Source organism: Polyodon spathula, chromosome 4 (assembly GCF_017654505.1).
Source record: "Polyodon spathula isolate WHYD16114869_AA chromosome 4, ASM1765450v1, whole genome shotgun sequence".
In the NCBI taxonomy this organism is placed as follows: domain Eukaryota; kingdom Metazoa; phylum Chordata; class Actinopteri; order Acipenseriformes; family Polyodontidae; genus Polyodon; species Polyodon spathula.
Genome location: NC_054537.1, coordinates 32,333,582 through 32,348,258, shown reverse-complemented (window position 1 = coordinate 32,348,258; position 14,677 = coordinate 32,333,582). Strand labels below are relative to the sequence as shown.

The following is a 14,677-nucleotide window of genomic DNA, read 5'->3' as shown; positions in this document are numbered from 1 at the left end:
CATTGTGTCCCTTGAGTAATATGTACTTGTATTTATAAATTCAAAGCATCCATTTTTTAAGAGTAGTCAATTATGTTTTGTATTTTCGTCTGTCCCCAATTTGGTTATGCCGAATTGTAGCGTTTTACTGAACTATAGAATCTCAGGACAGATCGTACCAATTTTAAAATTATATTATGTTTTTTTGTAATGGCTGATATTGCTTTGAGGCGAATCCACAAGACATTCTTGTATCAATTCTAACATCACTGACATGGTCAATTCACATGGTAGCAAAGACACAGGGTGCTTGAGTTTGAAATTTTTTACAGAAGGTCCCAATGTCCTGTAAAATCGAAATGAAGGACCTCTAAGAAATGGACAGTTCACACAGGACTACATTTCACAGATGTCAGTAAAAAAAAAATTATGAGGTGATTTTTACTCCTGTGAGAATCAGGATTTAGAATTGTAATTTGCATTGTTTTCCTTAAAAAAAAAAAAAAAAAAAAAAAAAAACAGTGCTACTTACAATTTGGAGTAAATAGCTTTGAGAATCTTGTTTTTTGTTTTCTATAAGGCTGGAGATAAATGATCAATTTTTAAGTATTTTCTTTTCTTGGCAACTCAAATTGACAACAGTAATTGACTGTGTGCCACACATTCACATTGAGAATAGATTACTGCTCTATTTTCAGTAATTCAGCTGACAATTTTTCAATGTGCCTGTGTGTTCCACCAATGATATTGCATTTTCTAATCACCTGATTTCACTCTCAGTTTTGCTAAATTGGAAGTTTGGCAACAGACAAGTGACACACGAGGAAACTGCAATTGATAGATTTTTTTTCATGGTAGAAAATGTTTATGGGATGTTAGATGTGTAGAATATAAAGACTCTAATAAAAAATAAGATATAAGGAATTAGCAAATATTTTCAGGAAATCACCAGTGGAGGTAAAAGACAATCCTGCAGGATCCTCTAGATGTTCCTGCATCGAAGCATGGTATGCTCCATGACTGTTTCTACTGTACAGCTTCTCTCTGGTCCACAAAAGGTTTTTTTTTTTTTTTTTTTTTTTTTTTTTTTTTTTTTACACGTTTTCAGAATTATGCCAATTACTATAGCAGGAGCTGAAACATGTTTATGGCAAACAGATACCAACTTAAAATTGCTTAAAATAACTGTCAGTTTTCCAGTGTGCGTGTGGCACATTTAACAGCAGCAATTCAACTCTCCCTTTTTTGTTGTCAACTGGAATTGACAGTAAAACTTGCTAAGAGCACATTAAAGTTTAGATGGGTTACAGTTACACATGGTTTGTACTTTTAACAATCTCCTCCTCCCCCTTCTATTTGCAGAGGAGTTGAGGGCCAATTATCTGGTAAACTGCTGGCTGTCAGGTAAGAACAGAACTCTGACCGTAACTAAAGTCTCAGTGGAACATACCTACTGAATGTGTTTTTTTCTAAATTAGATGATTTCAAGATAGTGCAGCACGACGGCCTGTTTACATTTAATGGGGATTGTCAATACAGATTAGGGTTTGTTGAAAAGCATGAGCCAGTGAGCAGTAGCTTCCTGTGTAGGGAGCAGTGCTTCAGTGCCTGTCACCGCAATAGCAGAATGCTTTGTTCCACAGATTTGTCACATCATGATGTACTTACTTTTACGACTATCTGATGGTGAAAGGCTTTCTTTCATTGACATTTCATAGAGGGAAATGTTTCTCTTCCTTACAAAAGTTTACTTTCTTACTCAGGGTATTCATAATAGACTCAGTGAATGAATAATGAACACATGAATAAATAAAATAAATAAATCCTTCTTTTCTGCATGGAAATGGCAATAGTAAATAGGATGGGGACAGAACTGCACACGATAAACATGCACATACAGTGAATGCTTCGCAAATGAGGCCCTTGCTTATAGTATGATAGGAACAACATATTTGAAGCAAAGAGTAAGCGTTTGTCAGGAAGTGATTTCAACCACACACAAATATAAATTATAACATTTTTTTTTAATTACACCGTGTAACAAATTTATTTATTTATTTATTTATTTTTTTGGTTCCTGGGTAGTAAGTGTTATTTTCTAATTACTTATGCCTCAAAAGTATAGAAAATGGCTATTATTCCCCACAAACTTTGCTTTTGTGACCAGGACAGTGATATTTCAAAATATCACTATTTCCAATAGGAAAACGGGCAAATGTGTGCCTTTTCGTTCACATAAAGTCAGTAAAAAACAACATATAAAGCCAAATTAACATGTATTTATACTAAAGTAATACAAAGATGACTACAAAAGATTTAGAAGTGAGTATACTAACTTTATGTGAACGAAAAGACACACATTGCCCGCCAGAATGCCCAGGCCCAGGACAAAATACCTGGTTGTCCTACCACACTCCTATGGCTGGCACTACCTGTACCTTTCATAATTTAAATTTTTTGATTAACCACAATAAATCTGGATGAATTTTGCAGGTTTACTATGGAATGGCTGGGTATTACAATGCTATCTTTTAATGGGATTCATAAGTTTATCATCCACATAATGTGCTGAATAATCTGTAGATATAAATATATAAAGCTTGCAAGGTTTTCAGGCAGGAAATCAGTCCTACCGTGCTTTCGAATTACTGTTGATTTGTTTTACCTTTACATTATGGATTCGACTTCTCCAATCATAGACCAATGCCAGGATTTGTCAGGGAAACATCTAAAATCGTCTAAACGACATCCATCTTACAAACAATGCAATGTTTCATTTTGCAGCAATGTTTCATTTCAGTTTGTTGCCGAACTTTCCTTGTTCCAGTAAACTTCATGCTCAAATATTCACAAAGTTGGGAATGTAAATTTAGTCATATTGTTATTTCTCCTTGAGATGCATGGCATCAAGTTCAGGCCTGTGAAACCTTCCTTGTGCAAAAAAGTAACTTTCACAGAATTGTTTCAGCTTCGTTCATAGACACAGCCTGTTACACATATCCAACGTGCCGTCATGTATGCATCAATACCATGGGGCACAGCCGAATGTGACAGCAATCACGCTCAACAGGATAACAGGAAAATAAATTGTTTCACCATTGCACGTAACACAGGACCACAACATAACATTCATACTTTACAAGTCAGTCTTTCCAAATGACACATTTGTACTCCCATGGTTTGCTGTTCTAGTATGTCATTTCAGCTCAGTTTGTATCAAACTTATCATGCCGGCCTCTATCACCTTCCATCCTACACTCCTGATAACAATAGGGAGCTACCTCGGAGAGTCGGATGTGGAACCACACAAACATACTGAATGTTTTTGGACACTGCGTAGCAGACAAAGTTCTATTAAGGTACGTGTATGTTTTCAATAATGAATGCTGGGGCGATCTTGCATCGATTTCGGGACTTCTGCATTGGCGATGTGTGCTCTGTCCTCTTGTGGGCGAAGGGCGTCATTATTACCAGAATTAAGTTATTTCATGAAAAAAAAAAAAAAAAAAAAAGTCACAAATGTGAAATCTCCAGAGAATCCTGCTCAATAATAGGTTATTCTGTGTATATGCTTACTGTTTTATGTACAGAAATCGATATGCTCACAACAACATATGAATTTCCACTCTAGAAATTCATTCTAGATGGCAAGATGATTAGAGGATTTTCTTTTTGCACAATAATTTGTCTGATTATAGTGAATCTGAATTTTTTAACAGTGATTCATTTATATAACATAGGTGTTCCCAGTATTTAAATTTAAAATCTTTTTTAGTTATAAAAAAAATAAAAAAAGGTGTGTTGCTCTGCCGTGTTATGCAGTGACGTTCATTTCCATTCCATATGCCTGCTTTCTTGAAATGTCACACAGCCATTTCTTCAAAATAATAATTCAAACAGTAACAGTAATAGACATTCAATTTCATCACTCATTATTTTTCTAGGTAGGACATTCATATCTTGTTTTGCCACCATATACTACAATAAAAATACTACTTGTCAAAATACTTCCTGAAATAATAGTATAGTATGAAGTTCATTCAAACATCTACATTATTCATAAAATCTCAGCTTCAGGCTTGTATGAACTTACCAGAAGGGACAAAATATTGTGACTAGACTTGATTCAAAATGTTCCAATCAGGATCTTGTACCTGTAAGATAGAGACATTTATACATGTTTTTACAAAAGCTTGCCACCTTGTAATCTATTATGCTTGCTTTCTCAAAATTATTGCTTCTAACCCCCAATAAACTGGATGTTCTATCACTCACTCATCCTCCAGATCACACAATCCATCTCAATGGATCCAATAGAAAATCTATTCTAAATTTGCAATATGCTTTACACATGGATGTAGGAACAGACCCTTATTTTCATTACCCTTGAAGATAGTGCTGGATTCATGATAATCTCTCTACCGTGTGTGACCAAGCCCTTGGCTCGGGCTCATTTCTACCCTTTAAAATACTAACCCCAACACAGGACTGTAAGTTTCAGCGCAGTTACACACTTTTATTAAACACAAAAATAAACAAACAACAAAACAAAAGCCTAGCTTCACTTGGAGACCTACACTAAACTTGTTTTTCTCTAAAGTAAATGGTTTGGATGGCTAAGCCATTATCCCAACAAAATCCTTTCTAAAAATGTAACTAGACTGGGCAAAAGCATTCACTGATTTTCTTCGTTAGCACACAGCATCTTTCTCTTACCAGCTCCCTTGTGGTCCTCTTAATGGAGCTTCAAGCTCCCTTTTTATTTCATGTGGCTGGTCCCACTTAGCACCAATTACCTTGTTGGAGACCAGCCACATTCTCACATTTATTTTGGCAGGTTGGGGATTAACCCCATCCCTGCCAACCACTACCAATACACACACATTTACAGGCAGAGAGAGAGGGCCTCCCAGAGTGGGGCTCGCACTGCGGCCCGTAATTCCTTCCAGCATGAGACTTTCTACAGGATTCATGCTCAATGTTCAAGACATCACATATGAAGTAATCCCCCTTTTCAAAGACACATATGATCTAGCATTCAATCTAATGGCAAATTAGGTTCCCAAAACACCTGAGGATCTTATAATACAGACAGACATGTTTTAGACTTTATTCAAATGCTATTGTAGTGAATCTGAGGCTTCAGATAGCAGTGCTGTCAGCAAGAGTTTCAAGTTCCCCCTTTCCTGCTTTTCCCTAGGTTCAGCATAAGCTTTTATGCTGCCATGGCGTTGAAGAACAGTTTAATAACAAATCACTTCTGAGTCTTTATCTATGGTCTATTATTTATTTCTGTAATATAGATGATTCCATTTGTAATCTGTGATTGCTATCAGCAATATGATAAATAGGGAAACAAGCCGAAATTTTGTCTAATTATTTAAGATTAGAAAACGGAAAATGATTTGATTCTTGTTTTTTGATGTCTCTGCTCAAAAAGCTAAAACAAACAAGAAGTCATTTTCACGTTTTCCAAATTATGTTTCAAAAAGGAAAAACAATTGGACCGAATGTACAGGGATACTGTCCACAATACTCTCACTAATTCTGTTTTCTGTCCTCACACTTCCATGCTACAATATCTGGCCTCCAGACCCTGATCTGAACCTTCGGTCCCACTGTTTCTAACTGTGCAGAACCTGCTTGTCTCCAGACCCTGTTTTTCTGCAAAGTTAACAGGGTCTTCTGCAAGTTAGCACTCCCTGGGAGAAGTTCAATATATATATATATAATATATATCTATATATATATAAGATATTATATATATATTATATATCAAACACAACACATACAATAAAAAAAAACAACAAAAAAAAAAAAACTTGAATGCAATTGTGTTAGTATTACAACTGCTACTCATAAGGAAGATATTTTTCATTCTCTGTTTTGCTTTTGGACAAGGATTTCAAAAGTAGTCTGCTTAAAATTCTAGAAAGACAATATTGCTTTTGGTTGGGTTCTTTTAAATCTAATGAGGATAGTCTCTCCACCGTGAATCTCATTAGAGGATCATCAGCTTTATCTCTCTGAGAGCAAACAAATATTGTTGTCAAATTTAATTTATTTTAAGCTTATATATCATCCACGATTAGGTTATTTTCTAACATCTGAGAAATAAGACCTGGCTGCAGCCTATGCTGTAAACTGCTTACACAGAGATACATAACCTCTCACTCAAACCCCTTAATGACTAAACCCTCAATAGATAATCTTACCCTCTTTAAAAATATGCACAATATTTTAATGAGCAAGACATCTCAAAAGTACAATGGTACCCTGTGAAATGTGCTCCTTTTTTAGGAATGCAGTACAACTAGTGATGTGGAGTTTGTTGCTGGATAACCTGACTCAGATTACTTGCTCACTAAATAAACTAAATATGGTATTCCTGAATAGATAATTTCTTTAAAAATATGCAAAGGATTTTAATGAGCAATCCATCTCAGAAAGTCAGTGGTACCCTAATCTGATCCATTAATTACCGATGCTGAATGACTGGGTGGAGCATTTGGTCTCTAATTTACCCCAAAAAATATTTTTCGGAGTTGTTACTGCAAAGTCTGGTATTATATTTAATGTAGTGCTGTCCTTAGCAATCCTTAGCCAGACACCTTTTTAGAGAGTTAAATAAAGATAGAATGTCATTGTGCATGGGTAGTAAGTTTGTCCTATTTGGGGTACCACTGCGCACGTGGGATAAACTTACTTAAAGAGAGAACAACGATCTATTCAGGGATACCAAGATATTTTGTGAGGAAGTCACTACCAGTTGCATTACTTTCCTATGTATGTCTGCCATGCAACACAAAGACACTTTGTTAATGCTGGTACATCCCACAAATGAGACGACGTACATGTTGTTGAAGCAGCTGGGCCCATTCTTGGATAAGGATGTCTCGCTGATCAATCCGTTCTCTCGAACGTTTTGTATTCAATAGAAGCAGTGATGATCTTTCCTCAATGTGGGTGGGAATTGTTACCAACCAAATTAAAGTTTGGCCTGGTTCATTGATGTTTCTACTAACATCACCACTGTTTTGGTATCAACTCCACATTCAATAGACCACACTTTGAGATGTTGAATTGCCCCATTTTCAAGCATCCCGATAATTCTCTTCATGCCTCTTTAATTAACCAACACCTAATTGGTCTTTGAGCCAATACACTTACTACTAACTACTAAGTTTTTAAACAGCCACTCTCACATGTACCAAATTTTAATCATTAATTTAGGACCATGAATTCCCAAGATTGTATTTGTGTGTTTACCAGCTGCACAACTAGATCTGTTGCACTGAAATTGCCTTTTGAACTTTTGTTTTCATAAGGGATAGAGCTATGGACCTGTCTCTAAATGCTTTTGTCTTTTTTGTATGCTCTTAATGGAAGTTCTTAACATGACTGCCATAGATGGATCCTTCTTTTAAAGTTATTGTAAATGATGTATTGATTTTGTATTTTATTTGTAGGATGATATGTTAGAACAAAGGGTATATGATGATTTGCATCTTGCTTTAATATATGGCTTAATTCCTGTTTAATGTAACAATCATTGTCTTGGCTGTATTTATTATGTTGTCTTTGTATCCACAGCTCTTAAATATGCACATTTAATCTGCTTTTGTTTTAAAAATCTTCACTGCAGATTTGGTCCACAGCTCTATCCTTTGGAAAACAATACTTCAAAAGGCACTTTTTCTTGCAGCAGATCTCATTGTGCAACCTGCAAACACACAAATAAAATTCATACTACTAAATCTTATATTGCCATTAATGAACAAGTTTACTTGCACTACCAAAGGAACTGAGTATTGCATCATCTACAAAAAGTGCAAAGTACTAAACCATACTCCTTCAAATTTCAGACACATTTTTTTAACCATTTTTTGCTTCTCAAATAGCCTGCGTCTTCAATTTGAGTACAGTAGTGATGTGTGTATTAAAATCGGCAACAAAAGACGTGACTACCCGAGTACACAAACAGCAACGTAACTGACTGCCAAGAAAAGACAGGCATCTGCCCAAATACACAAGCAGCAACGTGACACTGCTGAATATTTGTTTTATTTTTCTCAAATTGAGGGTGGTAAATTTGGACTGCATCTTGAATTCAAAAGAATACAGTCATACAGACAACAAGCAGATTGCTTTGTAGAACACAATAGAAGCATTAAGATCAAATCCACCTTGTCACCTGTAGCTATGCATTTTAATACTGATAAACATTCTATTGATGATATCACTGTCTGTGGAATTTACAAATGCCATGGAACACACGCAACCACGACTCCAGCCAAGCTGTCCGCTGCTGAGTCCAGTTCCCCTGCGCTAAAGCTACACGCCCAATGGTCAGGTCCAGCAGCCCCTGAGGCTCCTCCACTGCACCTATCAGGGAGGGGCAGAGCAACAACAACACTACTAAAAAACCTTTAAAAAACAATAAGTCCCTCACCACCTCTTCTTCCCTCTTTGCCAAATTAATAATAATATGGCCATCTAAAACATACTCAGTTAAAATGCCTTGTTAAAAACTTGTGCTAAAGTCCCAATAAACTCTCCCTCTCTCTCTAGAGACACTAAAAACTGTTAAAATACTAACAAAACAGTCAGGATAAAACAGGCTAAACTACCATAAAAAGGTGCAAAAATACAACTAGGAATAAAATGGCTATGCATGCACCTGATGGACACTTCCCTTTACGAACCATGAATTTGCTTTTTATCCAGGGCAGTTCCAGTGCCTCCTGTGTCTCCAGCCAAGTTCAAGTATATAAAAAGGATTTCCCACACTGCTTCCTCATGCTCTCTGTTTCCAATCCATCTCTCCTGTCTTCTGTCTTGCTGCTGCTGCATACCTGCTTATAAAGGGGATTAACTCCTCCCTTCAAACCTCCTTACCAATGCACAACCTGGTTATTCAATGAGAGCTCGTACCTGACCCTATAGCAGCGCTTCACCTTGCCTGCTCAAATGAACTACAGTTCCCAGCAGCCTTTGCTCTGTGGTCCTCCAATGCCCATAAACTCTCCTCTCACAGCCATGTGCTCCATACACAAACAATCCTAATAAGTGCTCTGTGTCAAAATATAAGGTGATTTCTAATACTATAATACTTTCATAAAACATGCTCAATAAAGTATATATAAAAGTGCAAACAAAAAAGTAAAAACACACATGCTAATTTATAACATAATAACAGTGCTCAACTGGGGCTTTACAAGGAGACCAAAGTCACTGCGTGACACAGGCAATAAAAATATTTATAGAAGATAAATCTGACCATCAACATTCTAAAAAAAAAAAGATATGTGTTTCTCCTAAGTGAATCCTACATTTACTACCTTTTTACCTTGAATATTAAACCATGGAAGAACAATTTAGACAGATTGGGATGTGTCCGGCCTAAATTAAAAAATATGGCTAGAGCTACACAGTTAACAGATCTAGAAAATAAAGTTAAACCTGCAATAAAAATAGATTATATTTTTTTTTACTTTGTTTGACCTAAGAATGGAGTTTTTAGAATGTACAGTACATGTTCTAAATAAAACTTGATATATAGCACTAGCTCCTCAAGTTCGTCACTGATGAATGACCCATGCAATGCCAGAATGAATAGACAGAAGAATCTTCAATTACCCCAATCAAAAAGTCCCAGACCATTTTAAGTGCCAATAAATGTGACTGTGCATTATACTTCTAATGTTATATTGACCACATATAATTTCTAATATATTGTTAACCAAATGCAGCCAGAAATTCCATCGGGCTGTAATGAATTCCTTTTTTTATAGTGCCAGACGGCACATCATCCTCAAGATTGCTGTATTCATTTAATGTTTTGTTCTGCATCAGACATGTCCAGTTCTCAACATTTTTAGCTGTCTGTTTGTATCAGATTCAAAATGAATGCAGCTAGTTATGACCATGTATATTATAACTACCCTGTACATATCAAACTTTGCTTTTTTACACAGATGAAAAATCCAGTACAACTGATGTTGTTTATATGTATGCATGTTCATAATATTTCTATAAAAGAAGTACCATGAGTGCTAAATAACTAAATATTTTCTTTTTGGTTCTTATTGTGCTCTGTATGAAGTTGAATAAAACATATTTCTGGGATTATTTTTAATTTAAAGATGTGCATTATACATTACATGCAGACTCTTGTGTGTTGTGTCACTTAAATGAATTGTTTACAACCTGCCTGACTGAAAACTTGATATCTGTATTTGAAGTATTATGGATTTTCTTCTTGTTACTGCATCTTGTAAAGTGCTTTGTGATGGTGGTCCACTATGAAAGGTGCTATGTAAAATAAAGATTGATTGATTGATTGAACATGTATTTGTAATTTCATGAAGCTTTGGAGTTTTACTAATATAGTTGTACAACACAAATCTTTGACACAGAGGTTAGTAACTCTTTGTTCTTGTGCAGATAGACCTGTTTCAGATTTAGCTTGTTATCCCTCAAAAAATGATGGACAGATCCTAGGGTTCGCTATTTATGATTTTGGCCGTAGCCGACAGCTCCAGATCTTGGCCAAAAATTTCAGATTTAAACTTCAAGGTGTTATTTCATATATTTATTCACATGCTGAGCTGAATGGAACAACTTTGAACATTCATTATGGCCACCAAATGGTAGAAAAATACCTGATAATACTTGCTAGTAATTACCCAAATCCTAACTTTCATGGTTTTGATTATAAATATTTAATGTCCAGGTCAATTTATGGTCAATTTTGGATGTCTTTTCTTTCTCAGCCAGACTGCAGGATTTGAAATTTCGGTGGAGACTGGTTATGTTGAATCATAACAATGAAGGGGCTGTGTATGACAGAAAGCCACTAGGTTTATATTACATATATATTATATTGTCAGGAATATGGTATAACAAGTTAAATACATTATGGTAATTGCAGACATCAGGGTGCATTATCATGCAGTGATCAGTTTTGTTCAGAGTGAGATGAGTGACATTCTGCCTGACTACCTCACTGACCGCCTGGGAGACTCTGGATAAATTAAACTAGTGTTGAGAAGAGATGCAGGCACCATGTTTGGAAGAATAAAAAAATGTGCAGAGTGCAATTATTGTACCTGAGAAACCATGATTTCAAACATAAACATTACGTGTATCACTTCTGTTTTGTAAATCCCATCGGTTTGACCCGCAACCAAAAGTCCAGTCTTTTCTCACCCACACAAAACATAGACACAGTTCCTCCTGTGCGTGACTTAAGTGCTCGGGGTGTAAAGCCAGTTCCTCAGTGAAAAGTGAGTGTTGATGTCCGGGTTTAATGCTGGCCTGCGGCTGCAGCTCTGGATCATGCGAGTACTCTTGAAACAAACAACACAAACAAACAGTGTTTCAAAACAGACTAACAGAACACTCACGGTTTTCTCACAAATTACAGTGACTCCTTCTAGGTCGTTGCTAACCATATACAAAAAGAACAGATCACTTACGCTACGCCCCCTATTTATACCCTTGCCCATGACTCCTAGGTTAACAAGCGCATATAGTTCTCCAATCCTCAGATGCCGGGTTATTAAGCTTGGGTGCCGTAGCCCCGCCCCCTAAATGACCGACTTCCACCTACCCTAAGGAATAAATTGTCATGCCATTTGATTAAGGGTACTGTAGCAGGGAGAGATCTGTGCTGACTCTGCTGGCGTGTTCACGGGCTGCAGGAAGAGGACGGCAGTCGCCCAACAACCGCCTGTGAGTCATGGCAGTGACACGGGGAGGTGGGAAAGTGAGTGTGTGGACTTTCCCCCTCTCTGAATGGCTGAGAGGTGAGTCTTGGGAGATTGTTGGTCCTATAAAATAACGCTCTGCTGTTTCCTCAGGTCTGCCCTCTTAAACGCGCCAAGAGTGCGGAAGCGCTGGTCAACAACCGAGAACCAGTGGGAGAGAAAGAAATGGAGGTTCCGAGCGAGACATTGAGGGCGCGGAACCCTTGGGCAGACCCCTGATTAGTATATCAGAGCAGGCTAGTGAGCCGGCAGTGTAGGACGGTGATCCGGGTCGCACTGGCAGCGGCGACCGGGATATCGTTGCAAAGTGCAGCACCTTTTCTTTGTAGTTTTTGTTACTGTTTTATTTTCCCTGTTTCTTTGTGCCTTCTGTTTTGAATTATTGTTTCAAAGCACCTGCAAGGGCGCTGGTATTGTGTACCATCGCTTGGTATGCCCGTGGTTCTGTTTACCATCGTTGGTAAATCAGACCACGGACCCACAGCGCCATCTGCGGGATTAAAGAAAAAACAGCACCCTGAAATAAAACTGGGCACCTGTGCGGTGTTGCCAAATTCACCTGTCTGTCTCCTGTGTCAGTGAATTACCCACCACCCTTCCACAGGTACTCTGTTCCTTTTTGCTAGTGTCCTGAAAAGTGCATTAGGAACAACTTCTATTACAAACTAATTCTTTAAGAAGGCTAATAATGCTGACGAAGATGACAGCAACAGTGCATCAACTATGACTGTAGACATAAAGCTCTTCCCGAAATGGCATAGAGTGGCGTACGTACTGTAGTGACAGTTAACTGTGAAGACAAATTAAAGCATTCTGACAAGATGGAGAAAGACGCTTTGTGGGAATTACATAAATACATTACCTATGACATGTGTTACTAGAAGTTCAGTATACAAATAGAATGTACATTTGTATAGTAATTCTTGTTGACAGCTTGTTGACAGCCTTCAGATTTAGGACTACACCACTGTTTACAGTTTAGTATTGTGTTAAAATGAACCTGACATTTTGGACCTAATTGCAACCATATAGATCAGTGCTGGCCAAACTATGGCCCAGGAGTTGGCAGTGTGTAAAAATGTGCAGCAAACATAATGAGAAATATCTGAAAAAGCTAAATAAACTAGATTCATGTTGTGCTCCATTTTAGAAATAACAACAGAGTTAGGTATCGGCTAGTAAACACGCGTAGCCTGTAAACATTGCATTTTTGTTGGCACGTCACCATTTAAGGACTGTGATCGTGTATACATGATCATACTGAAGTGCCTTTCTGGGTCCTTGATCAGGTAAACACGATAAAAAAACCTGCTTAATATCATTGGATAGGGGAGGGATTGCATTTCACTCCCTGACAGTTTTTTTTTTTTTTTCATGTAATGTCACAGAGAGAAAACACCTGAGGAAAGTATTATATACAATTTGAAGTATTGCATAAAATTGATATACTCTAGTGTCCTGAACCAATAATATCTACTGCAAGAAATGTATTTTGTGATGAATGTCAAAGATAGAAAGGCAAAGTCAGCTACAAAAAAATCACATAATCACTTAGATGAAACAATATCTTGTAAATTGCACAACTATCAATATTTCCAGGAAGTTTTATAAGGTCCCTCAAGTCTAGGTTTGCCACCTTTTCCACAGACCAGACCCAGACATAAATCTCAGTCAGCCTAGGTCTATCAAAGCTGCAGTATATTCTAATACAGTTTAACACAATACCACCAGATCTTGGTGTAATAATCATGCTGTATACTAGTGATGTGCAGTTCGTGAACGATTCGCTCTTTTTGTACGACATTACAGTGAATCATGGGAATTTTAATCGGTTCTTTTGATTCACCCAATGAACGAATTGCATGACACACAGGAGTCCAGTTACCAGCCTATCAAAACTCATGAAATGGTCAGAAACGCTAGAATCCGGTTGATTCATTGTAACAAGTTAACCGGGTTGTCTATCAACTCATTGAGGGTTATGAAACTGAATCGCATGTGCCATGTTGTCATGTGCAGAGGGTTAAGAGTTTTGCTTCAATTAACTTGTATGTTTACCAGATAGTTCATATATTGCAGTAAATCTAAGCATATTAGACACCTTACTGTAAATCCCATAACAAAAAAATTAGTTTGACATTTTTATTTCAAACCACAGAGTTTTGCCATGCTTAAAGTTTTTTTTTTTTTTTTTGTCAAGGTGACAGAGAGAGAGATAATTTTATTTAGTGCTTAAGTAATATTGAATTAGAAATCTGATAAGTTGTGTGACTATTGTGATTGTATGTTTTTTTTCCATTCTGGAGGTGACTGAAATTGAACTTGAATGCCTATAATGCAAATCAGTATAATCGATGGCAACGTTGTGTTTTGGCAATATTTAACTTCTCTTAGCAGCGTTGTATGGTAGGGAGGGATGGATCTGTCAAATCAAATAGAGCCTCTCACTTACAACCCCGTATAAATAAGATGTAAGTAATTCAATTGACTTATTATTTATTTATTTATTATAAAAAAAAAACAACAGTAGATCAGTTTTTCTAAGGTTACAGGCTATTAAATTGACTGCAGTTATACTGTTGGCTAAACAATGTTAAATAGTTCATACTCTTATGATTCTTACTAAAATGTGATATTGTTTGTAAACTATATTTAATATCCTGTTTAAGAATCCAGACAACTAGCTAGTTCCTTTTTGTGATGTACAGTTCGTGAACGATTCCTTTCAAATAAACCTTTGTAACCAAGTGATTCAGTCTACATTGATTGGCTTTGTTTCATTGAATCAGTGAATCAAATGAATGAATCTTTTGAATCAACTCACCAAACTGAACTGAATCAAATTAAACGAGTCAGTAAAAATAATTGACCTTCCCACTGTCAAACTGTTTTACTCCTTTTAAACTCTCCTTTAAGAATTCAATTGA

General features: G+C 36.7%; 1 long non-coding RNA gene across 1 annotated transcript; it reads right to left on the bottom strand.

Annotated features, from left to right (window-relative positions):
- Positions 1-2,421: 2,421 nt before the first annotated feature.
- LOC121313831 lies at positions 2,422-8,786 on the bottom strand. The gene is made up of 3 exons (XR_005950046.1): positions 8,685-8,786; positions 4,073-4,133; positions 2,422-3,423 (listed from the first exon to the last, which is right to left on the bottom strand). It is a non-coding gene; the product is annotated as an uncharacterized LOC121313831 (long non-coding RNA).
- Between the last annotated feature and the right edge of the window lie 5,891 nt (positions 8,787-14,677).